This window comes from Saimiri boliviensis, chromosome 12 (assembly GCF_048565385.1).
Source record: "Saimiri boliviensis isolate mSaiBol1 chromosome 12, mSaiBol1.pri, whole genome shotgun sequence".
NCBI lineage: Eukaryota > Metazoa > Chordata > Mammalia > Primates > Cebidae > Saimiri > Saimiri boliviensis.
This window is the reverse complement of record NC_133460.1, coordinates 54266713-54279001: the sequence shown is the minus strand read 5'-3', so window position 1 is coordinate 54279001 and position 12289 is coordinate 54266713. Positions and strand designations below refer to the sequence as shown.

The 12289-nt window shown below is 49.5% G+C and overlaps 1 protein-coding gene across 2 annotated transcripts in view; it reads left to right on the top strand.

Moving 5' to 3' along the window:
• The first annotated feature begins 874 nt into the window (after positions 1–874).
• Positions 875–12289, top strand: part of DUSP29 (dual specificity phosphatase 29) — a 43870-nt gene continuing 32455 nt past the window's right edge. The window contains exon 1 of one of the 2 annotated variants that reach the window (XM_010350477.3): positions 875–986. The gene's annotated coding sequence lies outside the window, so the exon portion shown is untranslated. The remainder of the gene's footprint in view (positions 987–12289) is intronic. The other variant, XM_003939780.4, reaches the window with a different exon arrangement.

The following is a 12289-nucleotide window of genomic DNA, read 5'->3' as shown; positions in this document are numbered from 1 at the left end:
AGATTTTATAGAAAATTAGAGGAGACTGGGTAGGATTTTGCCCGTCTGTATTAAAAAGGGGTGGCTACATTGGTAGGGCTTGGTGGGGGATCCAATAGCAAAGAATACTAGAGCCATTGAGAAGGGAGGTTGACAGAAGAAAGAGCCAAGAAGAGAGACCTTGGGATGACTGTTAATGACGGGTAACCTTAGATTTTTTTTTTTTTTTTGAGGCAGGATCTTGCTTTGTCACCCAGGCTGGAGTGCAGCGGGACAATCTTGGCTCACTACAGACTGTTAAATATTCTAATACCACTCCACTCTTGATCTCCTTTAGTCCTTGTAGTAACATAAGAGGAGGCTATTATGATCATTATCCTCACCGAAGCCCTGCATGGTTTCGTGTGTGCTAGGATCTCACTGGAAGCCATATAGCACAAACCCTCCCCAGGCTTAGAGTCTTTCTCAGAGTTTCATGGATCACCCTGTGTGATGTGGCATCCATTCCATTGGGCTCTCAGAAATGGCTCCACAACGTCTCGGAAAAGGCTGGAATAGAGAGCTCTTCCCATGCTGGGCACCCTGGCCCTCCCATGGGCTCTGTGCCAGTGGGCAAACCTCCCCTGTTCTAGCTGTTCTGGAACAGGGCTCAGGGGAGGGCCTGTAGACACCTGGCCTCATCCATCCCGGGAAAACAAAGCTGGAAAATTCCTGTCTGTCCTTGCCCTGGCGGCCACATGTCCTGCCTCTGTGGCTGGGCTGGGGACAAGCATATGAGCTCCAGGTACAGGGCTGCCTAAGTCAAGGGTTTCAGGTCGCACTGGTGAATCATTTTGCAAGCAGATGTCATAGGTCTCCTCATAGACTGGACAGCACACAAGGTCAGCGTCAGCAGATCTGACCCTAAAAATAGGCCTTCTGTTGCCAGTCGGGGTGGTTGGGTGTGCAGCAGCCACATGCTCCACAGACCAGCACCTCCTGCGCCAGCCAGGCCCCGGCACACCCAGGTAAGGCCCTTGGGTGGGGAGGCCGGCACTCCTTGGGTTCAGCCATGTATTCTTTGGGGGCCTGGGTGTGGGAATTAGAAGCCCCTTTTCCACCCTGTTCCTGGAGCTGTGGAGAACAGCTGACATCCTTCTAGTGTGAAAACCTTCTTGCTGTCCTTTTTCTAGAGACACCATGGAATACTCTCCATGTCCCCTCTCCAAATCTGAACTTCCAGTTTAATGACCATTTCTAAAGGATAATGGGATGGATTAAAGCTCATCAGGCCCTCGCGAAGCATTGGATGCATTGTATCATATTTCCCATTCTGAGGAGGTTCGACATTTGTCCATTTAGCCAGTAAAGAGGAAGAAATCTCTGGGGCAGGAGGGAGAGAGGCCCCGGAGTGGCTTGGGTCCTGTGTCCGGCAGCACACACGAAAAGAAAGTACTTAAAGCTCCAGGGATGAGAATTCTCCCTGTATCCTGGGTAACTTGAAAGCATCATTTGGACAGAGTGACTGGTTTGGAAGTATTTCCTAGTCCCGGTGGGAGGATGGGGCTGCGGATGACGCTGCCATGGTAGAGATGCGGAGTCTCGGTGGTGAAGGATCAGAGCCCCCGGACCAAGAGTGTAGGCGGCGGCGCGTCAGGGCAGGAAGCGGACAGGCCTGCGTTTCAGAGCAGGTCTCTCCCACTAGACCCTGGTGCCCTTGTGCTGTGGCCCCAGGGGTCCCTTCATGGGCCTGAAATCCAAGAACTGTTGGGCCTGGGGGCTCTGATTGTTCAGGAAAGTGGAAAATGCTCCAGGGGGCGTCAGGAGAGGGGCACGAGAAGCTTGTCTGGAGAGGTTGCCACACTCACGGTCGCCAGCACCTGGGGTCCCTGGTACTGGGTGTTTCTTCTGCTGCCTCCACCTGTAGCTTGTGGTCCCTCCTTGTTCTTGCGTGAGGAAATCATTTGGTCCCACCGACAAATCCGAGGACCATTAACAACGCTTGAAGGGCTTCCGAGCTGAGTACTTAAAAAGGAAGGAGCGTTGGGCATGGAGGCTGCGGTGGACGTGGGGTGGGTCTGAGGAGAGTCAGTGGGAGTGAAACGGGAAAGGCTCCCTTGTCCACCCGAAAGTGCGTGTGATGGGCGTGTGGCTCGCTTCTTCAGTGCTCAGCTGCTCAGACCTCTAGGGGAGCATGCAGGCTGTGGGACTCCAACACCACGGCAGTGTCTAGGGGTGAATGTTTACAGCTGAAGCTCCAGTGGGTGTGCGTTACGGGGTGCTTTTTTAGTTTGCCTTCTATGGGCGGCTTGTGTTAACCAGCTCAGTTAGATCCCCTTCCTTATCACAGGACAAAGGGATTTCTGCATCCCGGGGTTTCTTGCCTTGCTATACTGGAAGAATTGGCTTGGAGAATGCGTGCAAGGTTTTATTGAGCAGAAGTAGATCCCAGCAGATGTGCGGGGTCAGAACGGAGATGGTTCTCCCGTGCAGTTGGGCCACTCAGTGGCCGACTCTTCTCTGAGAGCTCTGGTCAAACTGAGTTGTTCTGTTGCTGGTTGATGGCTGGCGGCCTGCCGCTGCCTCCTGGGCGTGATCGTCCGCCGGTGTGCTCTCGACAACACGCCGCTGGTGTCTTCTATGTGTTCCTCAGGACATCCAGCTTCTTCTGTGTCTCAGGGACTTATAGGCACAGGATGGCGGCGTGGCGGGCCAGGGTGGGCTTGAGAAATGCAACATTTGGGCGCGAAGGCAGGAGTGCTGGTCCTCGCCTCGGCCTGCGGGAGTGGAGCCCTAGCCAGGGACCTGCCTTTCTCTACACAGCACTCCCTGGCCCCCCTCCGGTATCAGGAGCTCACTTGGCTCTGAAGGATCTTCATGGGCAAAAGCAGATCTGTGCTGAGGGTGAGAAGACGGGCAGTGGTCCTCCAGCATCAGACAAGCTGGACCCCCTTCTGGGGACATTTCAGTCGTGGCCAAACCTGGTCCTTGGTTGGGTGGGAATCTGGTCCTGTCTGCGGGTGGCGCTTCCATGGCTGTTGTCAACCCCACAGCAGATGAGGGGCTGAGGGGAGGCTGAGGCCAGGGGCTGGGCTGTGAGCATTTTCCAGCAGCCCCAAGGAGGCCCAGGTGAGTCCACTGGGGCAGGGGTAAGCAGCCTTGAGGACAGGCAGTGTTTTCTGTGCTATGTGCCTGGCACTGTTCCAAGAGCTTTCCTGACTCTTGGAAAAGTAGGAATCACTTGTTCCTCATAACTGCGACAGCTCTATGAGGGATGGATAGCACAGCCCCCTTTCACATCTGACACAGAGACACAGATACTAAGTGTTCTGCCCAAGGTCATGCAGCCTAGTCAGGGGCAGAGGCCGGAGCCCAGTGTGCCTCAGAGTCTGGGGTGCAGCCGCTTTGCCCTGGTGCCCCTCAGCGGGGTAGGGGCTGGGTGGCATCTCACCCTCTCCTGCTCTTCTCAGTCCCTAAATTCCAACCAGGGCCCCTCTCCCAGGGAGGCCCGGCCTGGAAACAGCTACTCCAGCTTCCCGGGCCAGGAGTCAGCTCTGCCTGTCCTCTTCAGCCTGACTTCAAAGCAGATGATGTCCTCATTCCCTCTTCTGGTGGTCATCCGTGTTTCTGGGCCCACCCCTTCCACAGTAACAAGGTCAGACCTCCTAGCAGCCTGGCCCAGAAACCAGAGACTGACTAGCTGGGGAGAGTCCTCTCTCCTGCTCTCTGGCATGTCATGTGGGAGGCGATGGGCCCTGTCACCCACAGGACAATATTCAGGCTCACGAGTGCCCATCTTCTCCATCACAGCCTCCCTACCGAGACCTCTGACCCGGCCAACTGCTTTACCCACTCTTTCCTATTCTCGGCAGGGAACATAACTCCCAGGACAGCTGGGAATTCCCCACCCACCCTCCCGGCTGCCTCCTTGTCTCTGCTCCCTGAAACCCTCTTTGAGTCCATGTGGATGTGCCAAGGGCTTAGATGATATCATTTAATTCAGCCACCAAGGAGGTGAGTGTTATCTCCATTTGACAGATGAGGAAGCCGAAGCCCAGGTAGTAAGTCTCCAAGGCCCATGATAGCCGCTTGCTGCAACTTCCCGTGACTGTGCTCCACTCTCGGGAGGGACGCATGCAGAAGTGAAAGGCCCAGGCATGCCCTCAGGAGCTTTGTGACCAAGGAATGTAGTGAAGTATCTATTGCATTGGGTTGGGATGTGGAGCTGTTGGGTTGAGTCCCATTTACACCCCTTACTAGCTTGGTGTGTTGTTTCTTAACCTTCCCGGCCCTCATTTTCTCATCTGTAAAGTGGAGACAGTGATTCCTATCTAGAAGGTTTCTTTCTTTTTTTTCTTTCTTTCTTTCTTTCTTTTTTTTTTTTTGACATGGAATTTCGCTCTTGTTACCCAGGCTGGAGTGCAATGGCGCGATCTCAGCTCACTGCAATCTCCGCCTCCTGGGTTCAGGCAATTCTCCTGCCTCAGCCTCCTGAGTAGCTGGGATTACAGGCACACGCCACCATGCCCAGCTAACTTTTTGTGTTTTTAGTAGAGACGGGGTTTCACCTTGCTGACCAGGATGGTCTCGATCTCTTGACCTCGTGATCCACCTGCCTCGGCCTCCCAAAGTGCTGGGATTACAGGCTTGAGCCACTGCACCCGCTTCTTTCTTTCTTTTCTTTTTTTTTTTTTTTTTGAGACAGAGTCTCTCTCTGTCACCAAGGCTAGAGTGCAGTGGTGTGATCTTGGCTCACTGCAACCTCCACCTCCCGGGTTCAAGCGATTCTCCTGCCTCAGCCTCCTGAGCAGCTGCAACTATAGGTGCTTGCCACCACGCCCGGCTAATTTTTTTGTACTTTTAATAGAGACGGGTTTCACCATGTTAGCCAGGGTGGTCTTGATCTCCTGATCTCATGATCTGCCTGCCTGGGACCTCCCAAAGTCCAAAGTGCTGGGATTAAAGGCATGAACCACCGAGCCTGGCCTCTTTTATTTTCCTGAGACAGAGTCCCTGAGACAGAGTCTTGCTCTGTCGCCCAGGCTGGAGTGCAATGGCCTGATCTTGACTTACTGCAACCTCCACCTCCCAGATTCAAGTGATTCTCCTGCCTCAGCCTCCTGAGTAGCTGGAATTACAGGCACACGCCACCACCACTGTCTAATTTTGTATTTTTATTGGAGGTGGGGTTTCACTGTGTTGGTCAAGCTGATCTCAAACTCCTGACCTTGTGATCTGCCCACCTTGGCCTTCCAAAGTGTTGGGATTACCGCATGAGCCACTGTGCCCAGTCTCTTTTTTCCTTTTTTTTTTTTTTTTTTGAGACGAGGTCTCACTGTTACCCAGGCTGGAGTGCAGTGGCATGATCTTGGCTCACTGCAATCTCTGCCTCCTGGGTTCAACTGATTCTTGTATCTCAGCCTCCCTAGCAGCTGGGATTACAGGCATGCACGATTATGCCTGGCTCATTTTTTTTTCTATTTTTAGTAGAGACAGGGTTTTACCATGTTGGTCAGGCTGGTCTTGAACTCCAATCTCAAATGATACGCCTGCCTCGGCCTACCACAGTGCTGAGATTACAGGCATGAACCATCATGCCCGGCCACTATCTAGACGATATTGAGAGTAGATAATCACTGGGCACACAATAAAAGTAACATAATCATTTCCCTGGGTCCAGCCAAGGCCTTGATTTCTCTGCGAGCTTTTGTGGGTGGCAGATTTAAGAGGTGGTGGCCATGGCTGGGCGAGGTGGCTAATGCTTGTAATCCCAGCACTTTGGGAGGCCAAGACAGGTGGATTGCTTGAGGTCAGGAGTTTGAGACCAGCCTGGGAAACATGGAGAAAACCTGTCTCTACTAAAAATACAAAATTAGCCTGGCGAGGTGGTTCATGTCTGTAATCCCAGCTACTCGGGAGGCTGAGGCAGGACGATCATCTGAACCCGGAAGGTGAAGGTTGTGGTGAGCTAAGATCTTGCCATTGCCCTCCAGCCTGGGCAACTAGAGCGAAATTCCATCTCAAAAAAAAGAGGTGGCAGCCCTAGCCCCTCACCTTCCCAAGGCCCAGAGTAGCATCTGAGATGGGACTAGTGATGAATAAGTGGCCTGGACAGGAAGTGGTAGAGCCACAGGACCATGGTGAGGACTGCATCTCCTGAGTCTTGCCTGTCCCTGAACAAGGAAGGCTTGTTCTGAGGTGAGGCCAGTGGGAAATGGTTCCTGTGAACTGCCTGTGGAGTTTCCACACATCTTCAGAGGGAGTGAAGGCCCAGCTGCTTAGGATTCAGGAACCACAGTGAGCCTGGTCAGACGTCACAGACTTGGTCTCCCATGCCAGATCTCCCTCTCCCCTGGCCGCCCAGGGAAAGACCATCCCGGTGGGCTCCCTTGTCTGAGAAGGAAGCTGAGTGTGGCCTCCAGCCTCCTCAGGGTTTCCAGGAGGCCTACCTCTGCCAAACCAAGACTGGGGAAATCAATTAGAAGTTCATAAATTACCACCCCAAGCACTTTGAAACCATTTGAAGAGTTAATCAAACAAGTTCATGACATCAACACCATCAGAGAAGGAATATTAAATTACTTTTAAAAGGAAGGCTCTTTTGTATTTTTTAATACAAGAATTTTATATTAATTCACATAATTGCCTCCTGTTAACATACTTGCCAGAATCCAAAAGAAAAAAAATATCTGTTAAACTTGGAATATGTCTGATACATTAGGAATTAAATTACAGGCAACAAAAAATTCCTGGGTTTTTACGTCCAAGTTTTCATTAAAAAGAAAAATCCACATCTTTTATTTCCTAGTTCGGATAATTTTTGTAGATCTAAAATGCATAAAGACAAGCACTGACTTGTAATAAGTTAAAAATATGTACATATTCAAGATGAAATCTGGGTGGGAAAAAAATATGAACATATTTACATATGGACACTGCTGCCAATTTCCACCCCTTCCCACATACCCCACAGTAGGTATTACTCTCCTAATAGAGTAATTTACCCATCCACAATAACGTTTTTACTCTCCCCTTTCATTCCTAGCCAAACTTGGGTGGTGCCATGGAAGAAACATGGTACACAGGCACTTTAACACAGACCAGCTTTTCCCCATGAGCGCCATGCTTTAGAAACATGAAAATGCAATGGGTGTACACACAGGCACAGATACAGAATGCTTTCAAAGGGAGAGGAGGATTTTTCATATTTAGAAGGTTCTCACTCTGTCATCCAGGCTGGAGTGCAGTGGCACAATCATAGCTCACTGCCGCTTCAAACTCCTGGGCTCAAGCAATCTTCCTGCCTCAGCCTGTCAAGTAGCTGGGACTGCAGGTGCACGCACCTCCATGGTCAGCTATTTTTTCTTTATCTTTTGTAGTGACGGAGGTTTCATTATGTCGCCCAGGCTGGTCCTGAACTCCTGAACTCAAGCAGGCCTCCCGCCTCAGCCTCCCAAAGCACTGCGATTACAGGCCTGAGCCACTGAACCCAGCCTTTACTATATTTTAAAATGCCAAAGTGGTAACTTTTCAGTTATATGTATATAGCTTTTAAAACTTTTCTTGTAGAAGGCTGGGTGTGGTGGTTCATGCCTATAATCCCAGCACACTGGGAAGCTGAGGTGGGTGGATCATTTGAGGTCAGGAGTTCAAGACCAGCCTGGCCAACATGGTGAAACCCTGTCTCTACTAAAAATACAAAAATTTTCTGGGTGTGGTGGTGAGCGCCTGTAATCCCAGCTACTATGGAGGCTGAGGCAGGAGAATCGCTTGAACCTGGGAGGTGGAGGTTGCAGTGAGCAGAGACTGCACCACTGCATTCCAGCCTGGGTGACAGAGTAAGACTCTGTTTCAAAATAAAATGAAATATAAAATAAAATAAAATAAAATATTTTCTTATAGAGACAGGGTCTCACAATGTTGCCCAGGCTAGTCTCGAACTCTCAGGAGAGGAGAAATTTTTTTTTTTTTTACACTATAAATTGCTCTACTCAGCTAAAAACCTATAGAAGGCAGAGCCCTCCCTGGCCTGGCCCACCCCACCCCTGCCTGATCTCCTCCCATGCTGGCCTGGCTCAGACTGACCCTACACAGGGACATACACAGTAAAGCTTTGGAGTCAGGGCCAGGCCTAACTTCTGAGGAGAAGTCAAGGAGGGAACGATACCACTCTCCATCCCTTCTTGTGACCACCCCAGGGCACACTGACATCAGCTGAGTCTGACTACGACCAAGCTAAGTAGAGTCAATGACGCTGGCTCTGACACTGGGGTGGGGAGGGGGGCTGCCCTCTTCATCTGAAGTCAGAGGGGAAGGAAGATCCCTCCTACTCCGAGGTGAATTTACCCCAAGCTTCAGAACCCTGTACTTGCACCAGCCTCTTCCAAGGCCCTATACCTATTTAGTTTTCTTTTACTTAAAGAAATTGAGTTTGGGCGCAGTGGCTCACACCTGTAATCCCAGAACTTTGGGAGGACGAGATAGGTGGATCGCTTGAGGTCAGAAATCTGAGACCAGCCTGGCCAACATAATGAAACCCCATCTCTACTATAAATACAAAAATTAGCCAGGTGTGCTGGTGCAGTCCCATCTACTTGGGAGAGGCTGAGGCAGGAGAACTGCTTGAATCCAGGAGGCAGAGGTTGCAGTGAGCCAAGACTGTACCACTGTACTCCAGCCTGGGCGACAGAGTGAGACTGTCTCAAAAAAAAGAAAAGAAAAGAAAAGAAATTGAATAAGCTTCAAGATCCACAAAACCGCCGGGCGCGGTGGCTCAAGCCTGTAATCCCAGCACTTTGGGAGGCCGAGGCAGGTGGATCACGAGGTCAAGAGATCGAGACCATCCTGGTCAACATGGTGAAACCCCGTCTCTACTAAAAATACAAAAATTAGCTGGGCATGGTGGCGCGTGCCTGTAATCCCAGCTACTCAGGAGGCTGAGGCAGGAGAATTGCCTGAACCCAGGAGGCGGAGGTTGCAGTGAGCCGAGATCGCGCCATTGCACTCCAGCCTGGGTAACAAGAGTGAAACTCCTCCTCAAAAAAAAAAAAAAAAAAAAAAAAGATCCACAAAACCTAGTTTTCTCCTGCTTTCTCAGGAGGCACGGGGGGCTACAACCACTTTCTGACACCATGGAGGCCTGGCTGAGGAGGACACAGAGCTGCCTTTGGGAACTCCCACTTGACAGGAGGTATTTGGTGCCACCAGAGAGGTGTGAGGAGCAGGGTCAGACCTTGTCCCAAGGGCCACCTTCCTGCCTCGGCCCGCAGGTTTTGGGCGCGTGTCTACTATGTGCAGAACACTTCTAAAATAGAACTTTCACGGAATTTTGGTTTTTTCCCTCCATATGCTCAAGTAAAACATGTCTAGCACAGAAAATTTAGAAAAGATGGTTACTTTAAAAAAAGTAAACAAAAATCACATATAATTTCATCACCCTAAAACGAGCATGTAGCCAGTGTTAATATTTTGGGGAAATGTATTTTTGTATAAGAACAGGATGGCTCTGTATTTGCTGCTTCACAAACTTCTGCTCTTTCTCTCTCTGCCGGCGCCAGCCTCTTTCTCTTTGATTTCCTGGAGCCACCGAGAACACGGCTGTTTGTGTAACAATTCTTCTGAAGGGTTAGGGTCCCAATGAGAGGGCTGCCATGGCTGTGGGGCACTGCCAAGTTGAAGGTTGGAAACCCCTGTTCTCAGTAATCCAGTGGCTGTTCCTTCCCTAGAAACACCTCACTTGGTGATCTCCGGCTCCAAGTGCTCCTTTCCTCAGCCCTGCTGCAGGGCCCTCTCATACTCCTTCTAGAATGTTCTAGGAAACTCAAAAGTCTCTTGCTTTGTTGTACAGAACAATTTAGTTCTCTTTGTTTGATTCCACCTCTTTTTGGGCCATGCTGTAGAACTCATCTTTTTCCCATCAAAGATATCCTCAAATAGGCCAGGTGCAGTGGCTCACACCTATAAGCCCAGGGCTTCAGGAGGCTAAAATGGGAGGATCATTTGAAGCCAGAAGTTGGAGACCATAGCAAGACAGTCTCTAAAAATAATAATAATGATAATAATAATAATAGTAAATTAGCTGGGTGTGGTGGTACATGCCTGCACTCCTAGCTTCTGGAGTGGCTGAGGTGGGAGGATCCCTTGAGCCAGGAGATGGAGGCTGCAGTGAGCCATGATTGAACCACTGCACTATAGCCTGGGCAACGGAGTGAGGCCCTGTCTCTATGAAAAAAATAAAATTCTTAAATAGTGTTTTTTGTTAAGGAAGAAGCCTGTATGTGGCTTTTCAAAATGATAAAATGGCTGGGCACGGTGGCTCATGCCTGCAATCCCAGCACTTTGGGAGGCTGTGGTGGGTGGATCACTTGAGGTCAGATGTTCGAGACCAGCCTGGCCAACATGATGAAACCCTGTCTTTACTAAAAATACAAAAAGTAGCTGGGTGTGGTGCCAGGCACCTGTAATCCCATCTACTCTGGAGGCTGAGGTAGGAGAATCGCTTGAACCCGGGAGCTCCAGCCTGGGGTACACAGTGAGACTCCGCTTCAAAAAAAAAAAAAAAAAAGAAAAGAAAAGAAAATAGATAAGACTTCTTTCCTGACACATGCTCTCATTTCTAGGCATGGCTCCCTGGCTAATCTCTGCAGGCTCAAGGGTTCTACTTAGAGATTTAATTTTCCCACTGAAATGAATTATGCATCTCTCCAGGCCGCTTCTCCCATCTGCCACCTTAGCAAGCAAAAGAGTTCGGCTTGAGGTTTTTTGTTTGTTCGCTTGTTTTAAAAGCATTTTTGCCCCTCTAGCTATAGCTCCATTTTTGTCAAAGAAGGCCCTGGAGTTCAGGGAGGATGAAACATGTAGATCTGAGGGTCTTCAATGATTGTTGGGGCCAGTGACATGCCAGGTCCCAGGAGCAAGTGAGATGGGGTGGAAATCGCAAAATAGAAGTCACAAGCAGCTTCCTTCCAAGACTGTTTTTTTGGGCCAATATAGTTTAAAAATATACACATGGTTATTTATTATAAAATATCACTATTTATTAAAAGAATCCCAAATTAGGAAACAAAAAAAAGTCACCCATAGTACCAGCATTTTGATGTTTTTTTTCCCCTAGTTAAAAAAAACTATAAAAGCTGGGCGCAGTGGCTTACGCCTATATTCCCAGCACTTTGGAAGGCCGAGGTGAGCTGACCTGATCACGAGATCAGGAGTTCGAGACCAGCCTGGCCAACATGATGAAACCCCGTCTCCACTAAAAATTACAAAAATTAGGCCGGGCACGGTGGCTCAAGCCTGTAATCCTAGCACTTTGGGAGGCCGAGACAGGTGGATCACGAGGTCAAGAGATCGAGACCATCCTGGTCAACATGGTGAAACCCTGCCTCTACTAAAAATACAAAAACTTAGCTGGGCATGGTGGCACGTGCCTGTAATCCCAGCTACTCAGGAGGCTGAGGCAGGAGAATTGCCTGAACCCAGGAGGCGGAGGTTGCGGTGAGCCGAGATCGCGCCATTGCACTCCAGCCTGGGTAAAAAGAGCGAAACTCTGTCTCAAAAAAAAAAAAATTACAAAAATTAGCTGGGTGTGGTGGCACGCATCTGTAGTCCCAGCTACTTGGGAGGCCAAGGCAGGAGAACTGCTTGAACCTGGGAGGCGGAGGTTACAGTGAGCTGAGACCACGCCATTGCACTCCAGCCTGGGTGACACAGTGAGACTCCATCTCAAAACAAAGCAAAACAAAAAAACAAAAAACAATAACAAAAAACTATTTTTTGCTTGTTTGGGTTTTTCATGCATAAAGTAAAATAATGATGTCAAATTACAGTTTCAAATTCAGATTAAAATCTTTTCTACTTGGGCAAAGAAAACCTTTACCAAATGCAAGCCTTACAATAGAAAATTCTAAAATAAGCCAGGTGGAGTGGCTCATGTTTATAACCCCAGCTCTTTGAGAAGCTGAGGCAGGAGGATCCCTTGAGCCCAGGAGTTCAAGACCAGTTTATGCAACATGGTGAGATATCGTCTCTAAAAAAACTTAAAAAAAAAATTAGCCAGGTGTGATGGTGCAACCTGTGGTCTCAGCTACTTGGGAGGCTGAGGCAAGAGGATATTGAGTCCAGGAGTTCGAGGCTGCACTGAGCTGTGCCACTGCACTCCAGCCTGGGAGACAAAGTGAGACCCTATCTCAAAAAAAAAAAAAAAAAAGGTCTGAAATAGAGTCTGAGTTAATGAGGCATCCCTGTGCTGACAGCTCTTCAGAGGCAAGGTCACTATTTCATGGGAGGAAATGGCACTCCAGGTCTTAATGGTCAAGTACTGCTTGGCCTCTTG